Source organism: Ursus arctos, unplaced genomic scaffold (assembly GCF_023065955.2).
Source record: "Ursus arctos isolate Adak ecotype North America unplaced genomic scaffold, UrsArc2.0 scaffold_11, whole genome shotgun sequence".
Lineage (NCBI taxonomy): Eukaryota > Metazoa > Chordata > Mammalia > Carnivora > Ursidae > Ursus > Ursus arctos.
Genome location: NW_026622775.1, coordinates 64128498 through 64150953, shown reverse-complemented (window position 1 = coordinate 64150953; position 22456 = coordinate 64128498). Strand labels below are relative to the sequence as shown.

At 43.3% G+C, this 22456-nt stretch overlaps 1 long non-coding RNA gene across 3 annotated transcripts in view; it reads left to right on the top strand.

The window, feature by feature from the left end:
* The first annotated feature begins 10082 nt into the window (after positions 1-10082).
* The window catches only part of LOC113269942 (uncharacterized), a 73819-nt gene continuing 61445 nt past the window's right edge, over positions 10083-22456 (top strand). For all 3 annotated transcript variants that reach the window (XR_007187940.2, XR_008958683.1, XR_008958684.1), the window contains exon 1: positions 10083-10195. This is a non-coding gene — a long non-coding RNA (uncharacterized LOC113269942). The remainder of the gene's footprint in view (positions 10196-22456) is intronic.

The window sequence follows — 22456 nt, the reverse complement described above, 5'->3', positions numbered from 1 at the left end:
GTATACACACACACACACACACACACACACGCACGCACACACACACATACTTCTTGTTCTTGCAGCAAATGTAGACATAAATACAGATTAAGGAAAGTTCACTGAATTTAACAGTTGGAAAGGCTTCCAAAATACCAGATAATATAAATTTTAATGATCTTTGTCCTGTTTCTCAGATGGAAACCTCAAACTACAGGTGGATCTAGGTTCTCACGCAAGCTTATCAGTGGCAGAGACAGACACTAAATCCAGGCTCATGTGGGAGACAGCAGAACCATAGAGCCACTGTAGCTCACCTGTAACCTTTCCATCTCCAACTTGACCTGATACCTGCATTACACTACCTGTTGCTGTAATTTGGACCAGAGGAAGGAGGAAAGAACTGTGAATCCAGAGCCCAGGCACCGAGCACTGGCTCTGACCCTGGAAACCAAAAGAAAGGAAGACAGTTATTGAGTACTTTTATGTAGCAAGAACTATGCTAGGTGCTTTGTAGTTTTCCTGTCTTAGTTTCCACATCCATCCTGTGAAATGATTCTTCTTATTCCCATTTCACAGATGAAGAAGCAGGGACTCAGACTGGTGAAATGACTTCTTCAGGTTTGGGAATCAAGCCCAGGTCTGTTTGCTTTCATCATTCTCTGTTGTCGCTCCTTGTCGTGTGTCTTTCGGCCAGTCTTAACCTCTCAGGGCTGGGGTGTTCTCATTTATTAAGTGGTACATGAAAAACAGTCCATTTTTATGGTCTCGTCTAGCTCTAATTGTCTGGATTCTAAATGCTTTTGAATGTGTTTAATTTGTCTGTTTTCTGAGCAAGAGTGTTGAGCCATACTGTGACAAATGCTTTAGCCAGGGCATGATTTCCACCCTTTGTGGCAGAAGAGGATAATGACCTCGAATTTGGAGCATCTGGCACAAGGGATGTGTTATTCTGATGCCCAGAATAAAAGACCACTGAGAAATACAAAGGATACTGTCATAGCTTCTTTGTTCCCCTTGTTTACAGCTCTTGATTTCTTCTTTTCTTCCTTTATCACTGGAAAAATCCTTCTCATTTTCTAAATCCTTGTGCTTTGAAGACCAAGTTGGCCGGAGGAACGTCAAAGGAGGCACAGGGTTAAATACAGAAGTGATTTTGTTCACTTCTCGCGCCAGAAGCTTGCCACCGTCACCCCAGACCTCGTCGGTCCTCTTGCCTCCATTGTGAGGGCAGAGGCTTGACGTTCCGGGGTCATCATTTCCTTTAGACTCCTCTGCCATCAGCAAAGGGCAAATGGCTCTTTTCTTAATTGATGTTTGCCTGCTTGGGGCCAGCAGGGCGTTCTGATGGCAGAAAGGAAAAGCAGCCCCAGTCCAGCGGCGTGATGTTTTGGTCACAACCTATCCACCGGGCAAAAGTTATCTTAGGGTTTGAATAAGTGGTTGTCCATTTACAACGTGTTCTAAAACTCTAGAAAGGCAAGTCTTTTCTCTCTGAGTATTCTTTATTCAGGTGAAATTTATTCTCTATCTTATTAATTTTTTTAAAGTTTGTTTAAGTAATCACTGCACCCAACGTGGGGCTCCAACTCATGACCCGGAGATTGAGAGCCGCATCATCCCCCAGTTGAGTCAGCCAGGCATCCTTATTTTTTATAAAAGATCTAACACGAATATCTTTTATCACGAATGGATGCTGGGTTTTGTCAAGGATTTTTTCTGTCTCTATTGATATGATCGTATGATTTTTCTTCTTTAGTCTGTTGATTTGCTGGGTTACATTAACTGATGTTTGCATGTTGAACTAGCCTTGTACACCTGGGCAAATCCCACTTGGTTGTGGTGTACAGTTCTTTTTATACATTGTTGGAATCAATTTGCTAATAATTTGTTGAAGGATTTTTGCATCTATGTTCAGGAGAGATATTGGTTCGTAGCTTTCCTTTCTTGCAATGTCTTTGTCTGGTTTGGTATTAGGATAATGCTGCCCTCACAATGAATTAGGAAGTATGTCCTTTGCTTCTGTTTTCTGGAAGAGGTTGTAAATAATCGATATGATTTCTTCCTTTAATGTTTCTTGGCAGTCATCAGAGAAACCATCTGGGCCTGGTGCTTTCAGGTTTGAAAAGTTATTAATTATTGATTCCATTTCTTTCATAGATAAAGTCCTATTCAGATTATATATTTCTCCTTGTGTAAGTTCTGGTAGAAATTATTTTGACAGAAACACTGTGTCTTTCAAGGAATTGACCCATTTCATCTAACTTATCAAATTCGTGAGCATAGAATTATTTTTAATATTCCCTTATCATCCTTTTAATGTCCATGGGGTCAGTATTTACAGTGGGTTTTTTTTTTTCAGATTTTATTTATTTATTTGACAAAGAGAGAGACAGCTAGAGAGAGAAGGAACACAGGCAGGGGAAGTGGGAGAGGAAGAAGCAGGCTCCCAGTGGAGGAGCCTAATGTGGGGCTCGATCCCATAACGCCAGGATCACACCGAGCTGAAGGCAGATGCTCACGACTGAGCCACCCAGGCGCCCCAGTATTTACAGTTTTTAATTGGTATTTACATAATGTATTTATTAATGTACATGGGATCTTTCATTTCTGTATCTTCTCTCCATTTTGCTTGTTTAGTCTGGCCACAGGTTTATCCATTTTATTGATCTTTTCAAAGAATCCACTTTTAGTTTTGTTGATTTTCTTTATTGATTTTCTGTTTTCAACTTCATTGAGTTCTACTCTGATTTTTGTTATTTCTTTTCTTGTGCTTACTTTGGATTTAATTTGTTCTTTAGGTTCTTTACATTTATTTATTTATTTATTTATTTATTTATTTATTTATTTATTTATGTGAGTAGGCTCCATGCCCAGTGTGGAGCCCAACACAGGGCTTAAACTCACGACCCCGAGATCAAGAGTCAGCCAGCCAGGTTCCCTAATTCACTTTAGTCTTTGAGTTCTCTAAGGTGGAAGCTCAGATGATAGGTTTCAGGTCTTACTTCTTTTCTAACATATGCACCCAATGCTGTAAGTGTCCCTTTACGCACTGCTTTCACTACATCCTACAGATTTTGATGAAGTTGTTATTTTCATTTAGTTCAATATATTTTAAAATTTCTCTGGAGACTTCTTTGACCCATGTGTTACTTTGGAAGTGTGTTGTTTGTTCTCCAAATATTTTAGGATATCTTTACATTATTGATTTCTAAGTTTAATTCGGTTATGCTTTGAGAGCATACTTTGTATAGTTGTTATTTTTTCAATTTGTTAAGTTGTGTTTATGGCCCAGAATGTGGTCTGTCTTGGTGAATATTCCGTGTGACCTTGAAGGGAGTGTGTTTTCTGTTGTTGTTGTTGAGTGAAGTAGTTGGCAGATGTCAATTATGTCCGGGTGATTGGTGATGTTGAGTTCTGCCTGCTGGACCTGTCCACTTCTGACAGACGGCCATTGAAGTATCCAGCTTGAATAGTGGATTCATCTATCTCTCCTTGCAGTTCTATCCATTTTTTTTTAAGATTTTATTTATTTATTCGACAGAGATAGAGACAGCCAGCGAGAGAGGGAACACAAGCAGGGGGAGTGGGAGAGGAAGAAGCAGGCTCATAGCAGAAGAGCCTGATGCGGGGCTCGATCGCATAATGCTGGGATCACGCCCTGAGCCGAAGGCAGATGCTTAACCGCTGTGCCACCCAGGCGCCCCTATCCATTTTAGTCTCACATATTCTGACACCGTTATCAGGCACATACACACTAAGTTATTATGTCTTCTTGAAGAATTGACTCCTTTAGCATTATGTAATACCCCACTTTATCCCTGATAATTTTCCTTGCTCTGAAGTCCGCTTTGTCTGACGATAATATAGCTACTCTAGTTTTCTTTTAGTTAGTGTTAGCATGGTATATCTTTTTCCATCTCTTGGATTTTTAAAAAATATTTCATGAAATCTATCACTGATGAAATTATTACTTTGGAAAATATAACTACTCTTGCAGGATAGTAAGCTATTTTCAATCATTCATACTTTAGTATGAATTAGTGTATAAGATCCTTTTAAAGGAAGATAAAGATAATTTTACATGGAAGGAAATGGGGAAGTTGTAAGAGATTAAGGGTCTGTAGCTGAGACAGGAAGATGGAAGCTCCATAGAGAGAAAGGAGAGGTAGTCAGATGTAAAAGGCAAATCTTGTGCTCTTTGGGATTTATACACAAGGCTGATATAGCCTGAAAGCTTTAGAGCTTTCCTTTCGAAGTGAGTTGGTTAGCAGTTCTGCACTGAGTGTAGACTTGGGTATGGAGAGGGAGCTAGGAACAGACAAGGGCTCCAGGGAATGACCTGGTGACACCTAGTGGCTCCTCATAGGTCCATCTTAGAAGTTGCTGTGGCTTCTCTCACTAAGCTTAGGAAATTGAGGGAAAGACAAAATTGATTCCCAGGCTTATTCCCCAAGGCTCCTTTTTACTTCCTTCTTTCAGCCACATCCTCTTTTATCATCTTAAACCCTTTTCATTCGGACTGCATCAAGAGAGCACCAGTATGTCTAGCTATGCTCAACTCCAAGAAGCAGGACATTCTTTCAAAGCCCTCTTCTTGTCAGTGTCTCGGGCTTGAGAGGATCTGTCCAGGCAGGGCTGGCCTTTCAGCCAGGCTGAGTATGTGTTGTGTCTTGATGGTGTGATCTGAGGAGTGCCAGCAAGGTTGCCACATCCCCAAAATTTATTTCCTACTCATGCCTAAAATTCCACCCTTAATGATTCAGACCTGTTAACACCTGGTGCCTGGAAGGAAAAGACACAGAAAGAAGATACTGGCTGTTTACTTCCAATTTTGCTTCATGAGTACCCATGACTAGTGTTATAAAGGGACTTTTTTTTTTTTTTTTTTTTACGATTTTGTTTTTAAGTAATCTCTGTACCCAATGTGGGGCTCAAACTCACAATCTTGAGATCAGAGATCAAGGGTCACACGCTCTACGAACTGAGTAAGTCAGACTCCCTTAAAGGGACCTCTGAGTATACAAATCGGAATGTCTTACAACTTTGCAGTAAATGCCAACAATATCCAGTACAAGGCCTCTAGGCTTTGGGGCAGGAGAGAGAATCAAAGAGCCTTTCAGTGAGTATTTCTGAGGGGGGAAGGATAACAGCAACGAGCTGGGTTTGACCGAATTCAGACTAGATCGTGCCATTAATATATGGTCACTGAATTATCCTTGTTTGTATTCAGTATGCTCAATTACTTATATTCACATAAAAGCAGATGAAATAAAGTTGCATGCTGGCATCCCGCTACGTACTTTGTCTTTATTGGACCATATTCATTGTTACGGTATGATTTGGCAGATTGACTAAGGTTCTGCTGAGTATTCCCATGACCACTTACTCTAATCTCTCTTCTGCCCATCTGTCTCCCGTTCTTTTCTACTCTTCTGTCAACCAATTCAAATATAGACACCCCACCGTGATCCACACACATCGTTACTTTATGAAAATGGCTGCCTGTGGACATTCATGAGGATCAAACGCAGACCCATTTTTGCCACACTTGGCCCAGGCCCTAGCTCTAACTTCTATTTCTGGAGCCTCCTAACCAGCTTCCTCAGGCTTTGCTGCCTGCAGTCCTCCCACTTGCATTTTGATAGCCCACCTAGGCAAGTCTGTCATTCAGCGGGGCAAAGTGGAAATATCCCTGGTCACAGTCAGGAGGTTTGGGTTTGGCCTCCTGTTCCACCATTTTCTACGTATAAAGGATTCTCTGACATAAATAGAAATTAGCCCAGTCTACAAGAGAAAGAAGATCTTACCACGTGGAGGGAAAAACATGTGAAGAATATGCCAATGTTCAGAGCAGCATTATTCACAATAACCCAAGAAGTGGAAGCAACCCAAGTGTCTATCAACAGATGAATGGATAAACAAAATGTAGTATGTTTATACAATAGAATATTATCCAGCCATGGAAAAGGGATGGGATTCTGACACATGCTGCAACATGAATGAGCCTTGAAAATATTATGCTAAGTGAAAGAAGCCAGACACAAGAGGACAAATATTGTATGATTCCATTTATATTAGATATCTAGAATACACACACCCATAGAGGCAGAAAGTAGATTAAAGGTTAGCAGAGATTGGATGATGGGGGTGTGGGGAATTATTGTTTAATAGGTACAGAGTTCCTGTTTAGGGTGATGAAAAATTATGGAAATAGTGGTGATGGCGGCACAATATTGTGAATGTAATTAATGGCACTCAATTTCTCACTTAAAAATGGTCAGTTTTTAAAAATTATTTATTTATTTACTTTAGAGAGAGAAGGGGGGAAGAGGAGGCACAGCGAGTCTCGAGCAGACTCTGTGCTGAGCATGGAGCCTGAGGTGGGGCTCGATCCCACAACCCTGATATCATGACCTGAGTTGAAACCAGGAGTCAGACGCTTAACTGACTGCGCCACCCAGGCATCCCTAAAAATGGTAAGTTTTATGTTATATATATTTTGCCACAATAAAAAGAGAGTAAAAAAAAAAACCCTAGGAATTTAATAATAAAACTATAAATGTGACTTAAGATGCGAGGCATGGGCACAGACTCACAGAGCTAGGAAAAGAGTAAAAACTTAGCGGAAACACAAACATGAAGGCCCGGAATCAAGAAAACATAGCTTGTTTGGGAATGGCAACCTAGATAAAGGGAAGTTAGCAGGAGCGGAGCAGCAGGTAAAGCTGGAGGGGCGAGTAGATGTCAGATTAGGAAAAGCCTGTGTGCCGAGTGAGAGTGAACTTGACCCAGGAAAGGGTTCTTAAGTAGGAGGAACGTATGTGTGATCAGGTTTGCCTGTGAAACAGAGCACTCCAGCAGGTGCGGGGCATAGAGGGTACGAGAATAATACTGAAAGCACAGTGATGAGCTCGAAACCCTACTGGGTTAGGCTAGGCGAGAAATAATAAGTGGGGCCCAGGTCCACCACTCATCTGCACCAGACACAAGGCCCCCGAGGTCCAGTTTAAGTTGCCTTGGTTTCCTTACCTGCCTTCACACAAGCTTTACTCTGTTCTAACAGGGAGGAAGTCCCTGTGGGATTTAGCTCGGTTGACAAGAAGGATCTGTGTGAGCCCTGGAAGCTCTAAACTAAGTGTCTCTTCCTGGCAAGGTTCTACCAGGAGAGGGCCCTAGTGAGGGAAATAAAAGAGGGGTGTTTCCCTCCAGTCTGAGAAAATTCTGATTGCCTCACCTGTGCCCCGAAGCTGCCTGTCCTACTTCTCCTACCCTGACCAGGTGAGCCTCTCTCAGCTCGGAAAGAATGCACTTCCTCCCTTTGGCCACCTGCTGTGTTTGGTCTTCCTGCCTATTTCCTATCCCCACTGCCCCAGAGGCTGCGTGTGGACCCTGCTTCTTACTGAGCCACATACTCAGCCGCTGCCCACAGCTTGCCACTAGCCCTGCTGCCCTGTCTGCTCTTAACGCACAAGGGCTGCCCCTTCTGCCCACCTTTCACCGGGGTGCTCCCAGCTCTGGCTTCATGCCAGCGGCCTCCCAGCCTTGAGACCCCGTTAAACCAATTCCCCGGGCCTGGTGGTGTGCTGGAGCTCCTACTCTGTGCTCTGTGGCCTCGTGTTGGTAGCCTGGGATCAGCCACGCGGGAGTATTTACACCACAGAAACCCGTAAACACCACAAATCAGAGCTTTTCTTTCTGGAGAGCCAGTTGTCCTTTTTATCGGTACACCACTGACCGGGCTTCTGGTTCTTTCAGAATGTAACAAACAGACTGATCCAGAAGTGTCAGACAGGGCTTCATTTATCTCAGAGATCTTCTGGGTCCTCAGAAGATCACCTCAGAACGCAGGAGGCAGGGCTCAGTGAAAATATGGAGCTTCTCATCCCACCCACGTGGTAAGGTTTGTTGGAGGAGACTGGCTCCGTTCAGAGAGACCACATTCCACCCTGTGGGGCATCGTCCCCAAGCTGCAAGGGCTCTCATCAGCCTCTTGCACTAAAGCTGACTTCAGCAGGAGAGCGCTTGTGTGTGCCCTCCCGTGATGGGGGTCCTGCTTCCTGTAATTCCTCCTGCCCATGTTCCTGAGGCTCAAATGCAAGGGGTGCTGCCCTCCTCCAGGCATTTGGACACATCTTCAAGCCCTTCCCGCTAGAGGCTGGACACATCAGATATACTATTTATGAAGCCTCTGGGCTATTTTATCTCATTAACATCCCTGGTTTCAACTAAAAAGGCCTGGATGGTTTTAAAGGACAGAGGAAGAAAGTTGTCATCAATTTAGTTTGACTGGATTTAAGTTGTTAGGGTTTTGATACGTGTGAGATGGTACACATTATACTATCGCTTTTGTCATTGGGTGGGTGTGCGTTTCATAAGATTACACTTGAAGACTGTGATGGGTTGAATTGTGTCTTCTCTCTGCTCTCCCAAATTAATAGATTCAAGTCCTAATCATCAGTACTCAGGTCATGACCTTATTTGGAAATATGGTTGTTGTGAACGTAGTTGGAGAAGATGGAGTCATACTGGAGTAAGGTGGGCCCTTAATCCAATATGACTGGTGTCCTTATGAAAGGAGAACATTTGGACCTCGGCACACATACAGGAAGAACATCATGTGAATGTGAAGATGGCCATCTCCAAACCAAGAGAATGGCCTGGAACAGATTTTTCCCCCTCCCACAGCTTTCAGAAACAACCAATCCTGCTGACACTTTGGTCTGACTTCCAGCTTCCAGAACTGTGAGAAAATACATTTCTGTTTGAGCCACCCAGTCTGTGGTCCTTCGTCACGGCAGTGCTAGCGGAGTGATACACCTTCCCCAGTAAACTTATTTCCTTTTTTGTCCCACCAGGGTTTGCAGACAAGTAAAATTATCATGGTTCACTACAGCCTGAGAATGTTTTCTTTTTAGACAACTTTTTTTTTTTTATTACTTAGAGTGAGCGAAACTAAAGTATTGTAATGCCATCCAAAATTAGAACTAGTCCCAACAGTTTGGCAATGTTTGAAAAGTTATTTAATGAAAATAAAGGAATCTTAAGACATATTAAACTCTATAAACTATTTACATCACTCCAAAGTTTCTTTGTATATGGGAACACATACATTTTCACATGGTTGGAATCATTGGCCATGTGCTTACTTTCTCTCTCTCTCTCTCTCTCTTTTTTTAAAGTAGGCTCCAGCACAGCACAGAGCCCAAGGTCCTGAACTCAGGACCTGAGGGGCTAATCAAGACCTGAGCTAAGAGTCAGATGCTTAACCCATTGAGCCACCAGGGCACCCAGCCATGTGCTTTCTTCTGTTCTGTTTTTCATTTAAGGTTATTTGATTGAAATCATTCTACACAATGATACTATTCATTTTCTTATTTAAATAGCAACATATTATTTTTGTGCCTTTCACATATTATTAGTCATTTGTTATTTTCTAATTTTTCACTATGAATTCTTTTGTATAAGTTCCTTTTTTTACTCCTTTGAATTATTTCCTTGAGGTGTATGCCCAGAAGAGAAAGCCCTGGATTCCAGTCTCCTAGTTCCTGTTACATTTTTTCCCATATTCTCTAGACAGATTGAGCCCATCTGTGGTTTTACCAGAAATAAAAATTAAGTGCAGATTTCTCCATAATCTTGACGTCATTTAGTCTTACAATTAAAAAAGTATTTTCCCTAGTTTAAAAAGCTTTCCTTAAGTCTCCAAGTTCCTTTAGTTTTTACTTATGTCACTGGTGGGGGGGGGGCTCAGGGACTTTTAGAGCATCTGGGTTTATTCTAACATTTTACTGAGATAAGAGCGATATGCAACAGACACCAGCTCGCTGGGGTGGCCCTGGGTGGTCGGCCTTCCCTCTGGGCTGCAACTCCCACCGCTGCTGCAAGCGCCCCCACCCCAAGCCCCGGGGCGCCCTTTGGAACTGCGCCCACCAGGGGTCAGCGTCTGCCCAGCTTTGGGCTCTGGCTTCCCACAATGCACCGGGCTCTGTAGTCCGCGCGCTGGGAGGTGACCGAGCGGCGGCAGCGGCGGCGGAGCTGGGAGGGTTTGTAGGGAGCGGGCCGGGCGGCCGGGGGGCGGGGCGTCCTGGGGGCGGGGCCAGAGGCCACCGCCTCCGCTGTTGGCCGCAGCTGTGCCCCTCCTGCGGGCAGCCGCCGGGGCTTAGGTCGCACCCTTCTCAGCCTCGGAGACCTATCCACCTGGCTCTGTAGCAAGGTAGGGGGGCTCTTCAGAACCGTCCTTTTTTGGGGGGGTGGGTATAGAGTTTTTTCTTGTTCAAACTGGAGAAGACTTAAGCTGCCAAAATTTCGGCATGGAGCAATCAGGTTGGCTCGGAGAGGTCTGTTTTAAAACTCTTTTGTCTGCGTCCCTTTCTCGGTTCCCTCCAGACTGTGGGGCTATGCGAAGCCTGATTTGGGGAGTTTGTGCCTGGGTAATTTCAAGCTCTTGGTTCATCCGTTCTGCCTTGTGTGTGGTTGCAAACTCCGGGGTGGGGTTAGAATGTGGGAGAACTTGTGTGGGTGTGGGCTGGGTTTCTTCGGATGTGTGCATGTGTGAGAACTCAGGAAAATTTAGATGTCGGTCGGGGTCTGTTTCACAGTGTGGGTGGGGATCCTGAGCCCCCGCGGTTTCAGGTACTCGGTGAGCGGTGTCTATCACGTGCGCCGCCTGCGCCACCCTATCCGGAGGTGGCTATCCTGTGATCTAAAACCAGTGGGTGTCCTCAAGTTCTAATAGACCGAAACATACCGCGCCGCAGGACTACTGCCCAGGACACTGCTTCCCGGCAGTCCCTGCTGCCACAGCCAGAGCCCCCTCACATCACAGCTGACCCTAGTTTGGAGATCCTACAAGTTGAGCTTTCAAAAAAATAAAGTTTGACAGATTAAATGCACTGGAAAGGGGGGCACCTGCGATAGCTTAAAGCTTGTTGGTGTCTGTCCTCCTCAGCCTGTTTCTGGGTCACACTGCAAGGCTCCATTCATTCAGCCTCACTCCCTGGTAATAATGTTCCCCCTGGTAATAATGCCAACCCAAAATAATCCCAACCTGAAAACTCCAGGCTACAATTCTAAAATGAAATCCTTTTGCCTACATCTAAAGGCTCAGAAAAGCTCTTTAGTCCTCTGATCCCTATCCCCAATGTAAAATAAAATGTATTTTTAAAGGTACGTATATTTTAAAAACCCTCACCCTATGTTATATTCATTCCAATAATTATCAATTGATTGATTTTACTTGTGAAATCCAAGCAGTTTCATTTATTGTTAATAATAAAGATTTAGAAAACTAAAAGATATATTCTTCAGATGAACATGATCCTAATTAGCAAATTAGCTCAACATAAAAGGCAGAAGATGGGAAATCAGACAAGCTTGATTCTAAAACATTTCTGCCTCTAAGAAGAGAGCGTTGGATGATTACATTTTTTTTACTGTTCCTTCCAAAAGTAAAATGCTACGTGAACAGATTCCTTTTTTGCTAGACAGACTCTTGACTGGAGATAACAATCAAAAATTTAAAAAAGTCTTTCAAACTGTTATCACCTTTTTAAAAAGATTTCTTTATTTGAGAGAGCGAGAGCACCTGTGTGAGCATGCTCAAGGGGACGGGGCGACAGAGAGAGAGAGAATCTCAAGCAGAGTCTCCACTGAGGTCAGAGCCCCCAACGGTCTCAATCTCACCACCCTGAGATCAGAGCCTGAGCCAAAATCAAGAGTCAGACGCTTAATGACTGCACCCCCCAGGCACCCTTCAAGCTGTTACCACCTGACCTATGTCCAAGGGAAAGAGGGTAGGTCTAGAAATTGTTAGGATTCTAAAATTTTGTTAAGTAGAAATGCTTAATGGTCCTTAACCCTGTCTCTGGGTACTTTGCTCCGGAAGTGTTAGTTCTCTATCAAAATGTGAAATTATTAATTGCTCATTACGTATAAAATTCTTTTTGGAAAAGATTTGTATTCTCCACATTAAACATTAAAGTTTATTTTTTAAAGATTTTATTTAGTTTATTTGAGAAAGAGTGAGCAAGAGAGAGAAGGAGCAGGGGGAAGGGCAGAGGGAGAGCAAGAAACAGACTCCCCACTGAGCAAGGAGCCTGACGTGGGGGTCAATCCTGGGACTCTGGGATCATGACCTGAGCCGAAGGCAGATGCTTAACTGACTGAGCCACCCAGGTGCCCCAACATAAATATTTATTTTAAAGCATTGTGTATTTATGAGTTAAAAGATACAAATCTTTAAAAAAAACTAGAAACAAGAAAAAAATTGTCTTAGTATGTATCAGCGCTTCCCACCCATCACGAGGTCCTGGGTTAGCGGCAATAAACCCAAAAGATAAAACCAAAATCTAGTTAAGTCATTAATAGTCACCAACACCCATAAGAACTAGGGGGCAGTGTTTGAAGCTTAAAAGGAGCAGTTTAAGGAGATGTTAAAGATAACTTTGCACAGTAGATTACGAGCATCAGTGAGCCCATAGCCTCAAGGGAGTCATATGGAAAGATACTGACACCCACGTAAAGAAACTTAAGTACAAATTCATGGGCTCACTAAAAATAAGCAGATCAAATGTTTCTCACATCAACTGTAAATCTATGCATTTTAGGTTAACTTAAACAGATAGCCCATTGCTTTTACAATCTTCCGATGTCCTTATTACTTCAAACACAGCACAGCGGACACAGTTCTTACTTCTGAAGGAGGTAAATTTAAAAATTGACCCCTAGCCACAGGCTGGAGTTTACAGGAGTTCGCACAATAAGCAACTCATAATTTACTCCTTTCTTGAGCAGACATCTATCAAGCACCTACTAAATTCAAGACTGGACTCACTGCTTTAGTCCACTGCTAGTGAAAAATAGCCGTAGGTAGGATCTCTTATTGGGGGCTGTGTCTTCAGGACCATATAATTAGGGGCCAGGATATTTCTCACTCACTAAGGAAGCAAAAGCATTTTTCAGAAGAACTGTGAAGACCAGAGGACCTCAATTTTAAAAACATGCCATTTATTTTGGAAGGAGAAGGGGTTAGAGACAGTACCTCTAAATATTTCCCCTTTGGCTTTTATCCCTTACGGTGCCAATTAACAGCAACAACAACAAAAACTCTCTTCATTATATAGTGTGATACTAGAATTATTCTAATAATAGAGTCATGTAATATGACTTTGTAATAATCCCAACTTTGTAATAATAAAAACACCAGCCTACTTATTCATATTGATATATTTATTCAATAAACATCCTAACACTGTGCTAACACTGGAAATGCAAAGAATAATCTAACCCCTGACTTTAAGAAGCTGATTTAGTTGGGGAAATCAACCTACAGATAATTATAAGACAGTGTGTTCTTGGTATGGCGATATTTGTTCCTTCTGTTGTGGGCTCCTCTTCTGGTCTGGTGGGGTCAGGAAAGGCCTTCTGGAAAAGCCAGTGCCTGAAATTCATATTAGAGGATGGCTTTTAGCCAGGAATGGGGGAGGGGTTCTCCAGGTAGAGGGGACAAGGATGAACAAAATCATGGGGGTAATGTGGCAAGATAGGAAGCCCAGAAAGATTAGAAATAAGACTGAAGAGAGCGGTAGGGGTCAGATCAGAAAAAGCTTGGTAAGGGTGGGGGGAGCCACTGGAATCTTTAGGGTGAGAACAACAGGATCATATGTGCTTTATAGACAGTCCCTCCGAAGCCTGAGTGAAGGCTAGACCTAGGAGGCCAGGAGGAAGGTGGATGTAACAGTGGTTAGAAAAGCAATGATGAGGGGCACCTGGGTGGCTCAGTCGGTTAAGTGTCTGCCTTCGGCTCAGGTCATGATCCCAGGTTCCTGGGCTCGAGCCCCACATGGAGCTCCCTGCTCAGTGGGGAGCCTGCTTCTCCCTCTACCTCTTCCCTCTGCTTGTGCTCTCTCTCTCTCTAATAAATACATAAATCTTAAACAAAAAAAAAAAAAAAAGAAAGAAAGAAAGCAATGATGAGGGCTTAGCATCTGTAGAATGGCTTTCTCATGTATTATTTCATTTGGGTTTTAGAACCACCCTTTGCAATCAGTAGGGTAAGATTCATATCTTCATTTTCTAAGTGCTTACCTCAGTGCCTTGTGCCACATCATCCTTGACCCTTACAGAAACTCTGCAAATTAAGCATCAGTAAGTCACTTTACAGAAGTTGATACTGAGACAGGGTCAGAAGCAGCTCCAGGTCAAGTGTCTAGTGCGGGATTCATTCTGAACAGCAAGCAGGTCCTGCTCCGCTCAAGAATGAAGCAAATCTATACCCCAGAAACACCTCTCAGGAGTCAGCATGGTGATGAGCCTGCAATGCCCAGCTTCGTAAGTGGTTCTGTGTCTGCATTTCGAAGTCCCATGGAACAAAACAGTGTGGCAGTTCCTCAAAATAGTAAACAGAATTACCATGTGATCCAGCAATTCCAGTCCTCGGTGGATACCCAAAAGAAGTGAAAGCAGGGTCTCCAACAGATGTTTGTATGCCTGTGTTGATAGCAGCATTATTCACAATAGTCAAAAAGTGGAATGACTCAAGTGTCCCCCAGCGGACGGATGGATAAACGCAATGTGGTCTGTCCATACAAGGAAATATTTTTCAGCCTTAAGAAGGAAGGAAATTCTGACATGTGCTTCAACATGGCTGAGCCTTGAAGACATCATGCTAAGTGAAGCAAGCCAGTCACAAAAGAACAAATACTATGTGATTCCAGGTATGGTAGAGACGGAAGGGAGGCTGGTGGTTGCCAGGCACAGGGGAGGAGGAGAGTGGGAAACTGCCGTTTAATGGGTAGAGTTTCGGTTTGGGAAGGTGAAAAGAGTTCTGTGGATGAGCGGTGGTGACAGTGGCCCAACAGTGTGAACGTGCTTATAGATGCTGAACTGGGGGCACCTGGATGGCTCAGTCGTTAAGTGTCTGCCTTCGGCTCAGGGTGTGATCCCAGAATCCTGGGATCGAGCCCCCCATCAGGCTCCTCCACTGGGAGCCTGCTTTTTCCTCTCCCACTCCCCCTGCTTGTGTTCCCTCTCTCGCTGACTGTCTCTCTCTGTCAAATAAATAAATAAAATCTTAAAAAAAAATAAATTAAAAAAGTTAAAAAAAATAAAAAAATAAAGACGCTGAACTATATGCTGAAAAATGGCTGAAGTGATCAATTGTGTTTACCACACCCGCAGAAGTCCTGCTGAGCGTCCCATTATGGTCAGATGACCAAAATCCAGAAACTTAATAAATTTGTGATGAGAAGACTAAGAAGTGCAAGTCAAAAATTAAAGCAGACATCTCGAAAAACCCAGCCCAAGAAAAGAATGCTGGCTGGATTCCCAGAGGACAGATCACGGAAGTGTAAAGTTAGAACGTTCCAGAGGCACCCACCATTTAATTCAACCTCCACCTTTTACAGATGAACACAGTGAGGCCCAGAGTCATCGAGTGACTTGCCCAGGGTCACAGAGCAAGTTCAGGCAAAGGGAGAATTCAAAGCAAAACCTGGCCTCTGCCAGACGGTCATGCCTGCTACTGACAAGGAACCTCTTTGAGCTGACAAATGTTTGCTCTGGCTTTTTTTTTCTTTTTCCTTTCCTTTCTTTTCTTTTCTTTCTTTCTTTTTTTTTTTAAGATTTATTTATTTATTTATTTGAGAGACAGAGAGAGAAAGAGAGTGGGCAGAGGGGCAGAGGGAAAGGGACAGAGAGGATGTCAAGCAGACTCCCCACTGAGCGTGGAGCCCTACGTGGAACTCCGTCTCACAAGCCTGAGATCATGACCTGAGCTGAAATCAAGAGTTGGTCTCTTAACCAACTGAGCCACCCAGGTGCCCCCCCCCCCAGCTTTTTAAAAAATCTGGCTTTCTTTTTAAGCAGAAAGAGAAACCAAACTTTCCATCTTGATAAGTCTTGCTGCAGTCAATTCATAGGATTACAATTATTGAAGAAATTTGGGTGCTTAGAATCAGTGTTTGGTTGCTGGCTTTGTCTAGGTAGCAAGGTGGGAAAGTGGTGATGAGTTAGAGTTCGTTCATTCAGTCATTCATGATCAAATATTTGAGGGCCTATGTCGTGCCAAATATCCTCTCCAGTTTCCAGTTTTTTTTCATTCATTAGCAGCTGTCTGCTAGCTTTATTCTAGATGTTGCCCTAACAGTCACCCTTGGACATAAACTGTAAGTTACTTTATCCTTCACTGACTTGCAGAGAGATCAGTAGGGGAACAGATATAATTGGAGGGGAAGTGACATGAGGGGAAGTAGGAGGGTGGCAGATGCCCTAGAGAGTGTGTTTCCAGCAAGGAAGCCACACAGAGCTAAAGGATTCTCACTGGAACGTGTGTCTAGGGGCTGCAGATGCGGCAGGATGGGAGCCCTGCTTGTGTAACTCGCCCCTGGCACAGACAGGACTGCCTAACATTCTTAGCGTCTGCGTGGAAGATCAGTGATACTTGCAGTGGAACTCCAGAAGAGATGTGGCAGGCAGTGCAACCTGGCAAAGCCCTTACGGTCCTGGTGTGACACCCCTATTATGTGGCCTGTAAGGATAAAGCCAGGCTGGCTCTTCGCAACTATATGCATAAAGATGAATGGAGCCTTGTTTCTTTTAAGTCCAATATTTGGACCTGCCAGCCTTCAAGAGCTTTTAGGTATAGGGTATGAGGTAAAACAGAACTTAAAAAAGAAGGCACAAGGGGCGCCTTGGTGGCTCAGTCGGTCAAGAGTCTGCCTTCGGCTCAGGTCATGATCCCCGGGTCCTGGGAGCAAGCCCTGACTCAGGCTCCCTGCTTCTCCCTCTCCTCCCTGCTCGTGCTCTCTCTTGCTATCTCTGTAGTGCTCTCTCTCTCTCTCTCTCTCTCAAATAAATAAATAAAATCTTTAAAAAAATAAGGCACTAGGGTAGGCTAGTAAAACAAGCACAAAATTTGAAACCACTTAAGAAGGCAGGGCACATTAGCGAAGTCCTAGTGCCTGGCACAGAGGGGACATAGGGTATATTCTAACTAGATTTAAAATTGTAAAACATTAAAGTGGCCATAGCAGTGAAGCAGAAATAGATTCTACTAGGCACCTGGGATGAGATGTTTTGGCATGGAGTTTGGCTTTATGTTTCTTGGAAGCCATGGTATAAAAGGAAACAGGTTGGGTTACATCATATTCTTATTCTGGCAAGATAAAATATACAGATTCAACTATAGAGAAGACTTTTTTTTTCTTCTGGAACTAAATTAAAGGAAGGATTTATCACATGGGCTCCCTTGAATATAATTTTGAAGCTGTGGACAGTATTTCAATACCATTTTATGGTCAACTCTGAAAACGTCATGCAGATGAATGGTTTTTATGCAACAACGCTTACAGCTTTGCACAGACACTCTCTGGCGTTATCCCTGAAAGTGTAAAGTATTTTTCTGTTAGAATGCTGTTGCAGTAGGATCCCAGGGGAGTCACTTTCAGGAAGTTACCTAAGGATGAGTCATCAGAAGAACCTGGGAAGTGGGCAGAATTGGACACCTGAGCGGGAAAAGGCTTAACTGTCCGTTGAGCTTAGTCATCTTTACTGTCAGAGAGAAGAGTATCCCTTGGCAGGAAACAAGAGCTAAGTGGTCCAACAGGCATTTAAGCTTTGAAGCAAGAATAGAATAAGCGCTGTGCTACTCTTGACGCAAGATGGCAGGCTCCGGGGATGGTCATGCCTGCTGCTCTTGGGTAGAGCAGCAATTAACAAGCAGCTAGTGAATTCACTTCACAGGAGCTAAACGGGAGCTTGGGAGGTAGTGGAAAGGCCACGGACTTTGAAGTCAGACAAGTCACGTTCAAATCCTAGCTCGGCTACTTACGAGCTATGTGATTTCACAAATTACGTCATTTTTCGGATCTTCCATTGCGTTTTAGTATCATCCTTTTATGAGTCATTTTGCTGATCAGAGATAAGATGTATAAACCAAAATAATAATAGTAGCTAACAATTATTGGCGCTTACCTCAGATGAAGCAGGATGTTAAGTGCTTTATGTGCATTATTTTGTTTGTTCTTCAAAGCAGTTTTCTGTGGTACATGTTACCTGGCACCCAAGTGTGCAACACATAGCACGTATTAGTATTATTAGTCTCAGTTATAGTAACAGACTGATTAGCTAACAGTGAAAGAGGCCATCTTTGCACTGGGAATGAGTGCCTGGAATAGGGATTGGCAAACTTTCGTCCACAGGCCAAATCAAGCCCATATCTGTTTTTGTACAACCAGCAAGCTAAGAATGGTTTTTACATATTTAAATGGTTGAAAAAAACCAAAAAAAAAAAAAAAAACACCCCAGAAGAATATTTCATGACATCTGAAAATGATATGGAATACAAATTTCAGCATCTGTAAATAAAGTTTTATTGGAACACAGCCATGTCCTTTTGTTTACATATTAGCTATGGCTGCCTTCATGATACAACAGCAGAGTTGAGTAGTTGTGACAGAAATACATATGGCCCACAATGCCTAAAATATTTACTAAGTAGCCTTTTACAGAAAGTGTTTGCTAATCCCAGACCTAAAACAAGACCTCCAGGTGCCAAGGCAGCTACAGGTTAGAAATTCTGCCAATCTCAGTGTAAGCAAGATGGCCCAGGAGTGAACAGTAAGAGATGGGATCTAGAAGGAGCAAAACTCCCATTGGCCTCATGGGAAGGCTAGTGGACAAAAGGTGTGATAGGCTGTTCCAGTGCCAGCTTGGATGGCTCGAGGAGAGAAAGCTTGGGATGGACCATCTATGAGCAATATGAGCAATGCTGAAGTGGAGCTGCAATCTGGGACCTGCGAGCTGTTCATTTTTATGCCTTTGTATGTTTGCTTTGTGTTTTTGTATTTGTTTGCTTTTCCCTTTCTGTTTCAGCAAAACCTCTCTTTTAAAAATTTGAATCTTATCCAATTTAAGCCAAGGGAAAAAATATTGATTCATACCTGAGCTAGGATAAAGTCCAAACTCTTAACTACTCTTAAGCCCTACAGTGTCTGGTCTGGTCCCTTCTCACTTGTTAGACTCATTTTCTGTCCTCTTCCTACACTCTGTGCTCCATTCCTACTGTGCAACTTACAGCCCCCAGAAGTAAGCCTGTTCCACATGCCATGCTTTTTTATACTCTGCTGTTCTGCTTTCCATGCTTCCTCACCTTCCCTTCCTGGAGAAATTCTCATCCTTCGAGACTCTGCTAAAATGTCACCTCCTCTGTGAGGCCTTCCTGACTATTTCCGCCCATGCTGGAAGAGATGATCACTCTCACCTTTTTGCCCCTCTACCTCCTATCACAACACCTCTGTATTTCCTTAGTCTATGAAGCCTTCACACTTAGGGAAGATGTAATCACTTACTTCTGGGACATGGTAACCGCAGTGTGTGAAGGCTGAGGAGAATCTGAGTACTCTAGAGGAGGAATGAACTTTCCGGCTCAAGAACCTGGAAAGATAGGTAAGAAATGGGGCAGATAAATGAAAATCCAGGTGAGGAGGGCCTAGAATGGCAAAGTTCCTGGCTGGGTTTCTGGTTGTTGTTGTTGTTGTTGTTTGTTTGTTTGTTTGTTCCTTTGTGAAGAATATTGAATAATTCTGTTTAGGAGATACCCTCAACCCTATAAGACAAAAAACACTATTTAGAGTATTGGTATCATAGCTTCCTGAAGATAGATATCACAAGACTGCTTGTAATTCAGAGAAGACCTTTCAGGAAGGGCTGAGATAGTATGGTCCCCACACCATATGATGATGGCAAAATGGGGTATATGGATAGAACTTGAACACATAGACAGGTAATTGGCCGGGAGAGGCCATCTTTCAATGCAGATGTCTCCTGTGAGCTCTTATCACTCTCATCTGAAACTTTAGAGTCTTGGCACTGCAAAGGGACCTTATCAGTAGCCTCTTGGTATTTGGCATTTGGTCAACCCAAGGGTTGTGTCTGCTCTTAAGTGCTCTTAAGAGAACTGTTGCTTGTAACCTGGATCTCTTCATTGAGCTGTCACTAAGATCTCAAAACCTTTATTTTATAAGCACAGTTTGAGTTTGATTTGTTCTGTAAACCCAGATTCCTTATCCCATTCCAGCCCACTGAATCTTATTGGCCACTTTGGGCTCTGTCACAACATTTTGTGAGAACTTCCTGTGGTTTATCTCCATCATGTTGACAGTTTCCGATGCAGAAAGGCTGAATGTCATATCAGCAAACTTAACAGCTCCTCTTTTAGATTAGTAATGAAAAATATTCCAGTACTAACATTTTTTTTTTAATTTACAAGAGACTCTTTTATAAAGGTCTTTTTAATAAGTCAACTCTCTCATTTTAAGCAAACATTTACTTTCAGATTGCATTCTTTTTTTAACTACCAGATTTGGGTAAAACCAGGGAATGGTCTCTCTCATCAAGTGGGCCCTTGTAGCTTTCAGTCAGCTCTTTTTTATTATCCTAGTCTCTCTCTTGTTCCCCACATCAAGTTTCCAAACAGATCCATTATCCTTAAACCTCCCACACTCCAGGTTTCTGCAAAGGACCATGCCCGCTACTTTATGGAGAAGATAGAGGCTGTCCAACAGTAATGCCTTGGGTTCCTGCAGCCACGCAAACTCATCTGGTTAATTCTGCATGCATCCCCTGCTCTTTCTATACAGTCCCAACTCAAGAGGTATCCTTCCCTTGAGTTAGGGCCAGCCTTTAAGTCTGTTCCTGGGCCGGTGCCCTGGACCTTCTCCCTCCTCCTTCTCAGGGACCTCTCTCAGTGATTGCTGAGTCCTTCTCATTAGCCTTTATATACAATCCCATCCCATCCCATCCACCTGAAAACCTCTCCCTCAGGCAGCCCTCCTCTTCACAATTCAGCTTCTTAATTTAGAATTGTTTCTATTCTACTTCCTCATCTCAGCATCTCAGCTCCCTTTTAGTCTGGCTTGTATTCCTGTCACTCTGCTGAAACCGTCCTCATAAAGGCCACCAACGACTGCCTTGTTGCTAACCCCAATGCATTTGTCTTATGTCTCAAAAGCATTTGACTTTACTGACCACATGCTTCTCTTTGAAAAATTCTCTTCATCTAGTGCTATACTTTCCTGGGTTGCTTTTTCCTCTTGCTTTCTTCTTGGGCTCATCTTCCTGTGTCATCTCTTCAATGATAGTTCTACCCTGGGCTCTGTACTCCCATTGTCCCCACTCTTCCCAAGGCTTTTTTTGATTCCAAGTAGTAGGACCCCAACTCAAAATGTAACCAACCAAACTACCACCACCACCACCATCACCAAAAACCACAGCAAAGGAAATATATTGATTCATGTGCCCATAAAGTCTAGCGGTAGAGCTGGGATAGCTGGTCCAGAGATGTAAAATAAGGACATCACAAACAGCCTCACTCTGTCTCTTAGCTTTGTTTTCCTCTATGTTGGCTCCATGCTCAGACAGCCTGTTTCCAAATGATGGCAAAATGCCTGCCAGCAACTCCCAGCTTGTATCCAATCCTCTTAACAAACAATGGAGAAACTTCTACCCACTTTCTTAATCTGGAATTCTAGGAATCATTTTTTGACTCCTCTTCTCCCACTGCTTAATCAGCATGTCCCATCCCAACTTCTAAATCTCTCTCCCTCCCTGCTGCCAGGATTTTAGTCCAGGTCACCACATTTTGTCTAGATTCCTGCAACAGCCTCCCGGTATCTTTTCTTCACATCAAGCCAGGGTTTTTTTTTTTTTTTTAAGATTTTGTTTATTTATAGAGAGGACAAGCGGAGGGAGAAGCAAAGGGAGAGGCAGAGAGAATCTCAAACAGGCTCTGTGTTGAGCGCAGAGCCGGACGTGGGGCTTAATCTCACAATCCTGAGGTCATGACCTCAGCCAAAATCAAGAGTTGGATGCCTAACCCACTGAGTCACCTAGGCGCCCCAGCCAGGGTGATCTTTTGAAAATGATAATCTGATCCTTTCACTTGCCCACACTAACTTTGATGACCCCCTGCTTTGGTAGGAAGCTAAAGGCCAAACTCCCTGTTAGGTTCTGTAAGCACTTGGGTGATAGGGCTCCTGCTTACTCCACTTTTCACCTCATCCCTTGTTCCAGGCAGTTGGGCCATAGATGCCAGATTATACCTGTCTCCAGCCATGCGCTTCTTCACGTACAGCTCCCGCCACCTGGACCATTTCCCTCTTGAGCGCTGTCCTCCTAAACTCTACTTATCCTTTCAGGTCTCCCATTAGGTATAACTGTACTGAGAAGAGCCTTCCATACTGTATGAGATACATATTTCTTCCTGTTAGAACGTTCCAGTTTTCCCATATTAGCAGTTAGCGTACTCTGTTGTAATTGTTAATTCATCTGTATCCCTCAACAGACCGTAAAGTCCGCGAAGGCAGGTATTTCCCTTGTTTTGTGAAAGATCCCCAGCATCAGAGTAAGACACCCAATATTTGTTTGAATTGTGAGATTTAATGAGATATTTATTGTACTAGGAGATTTTCCAGTTTTC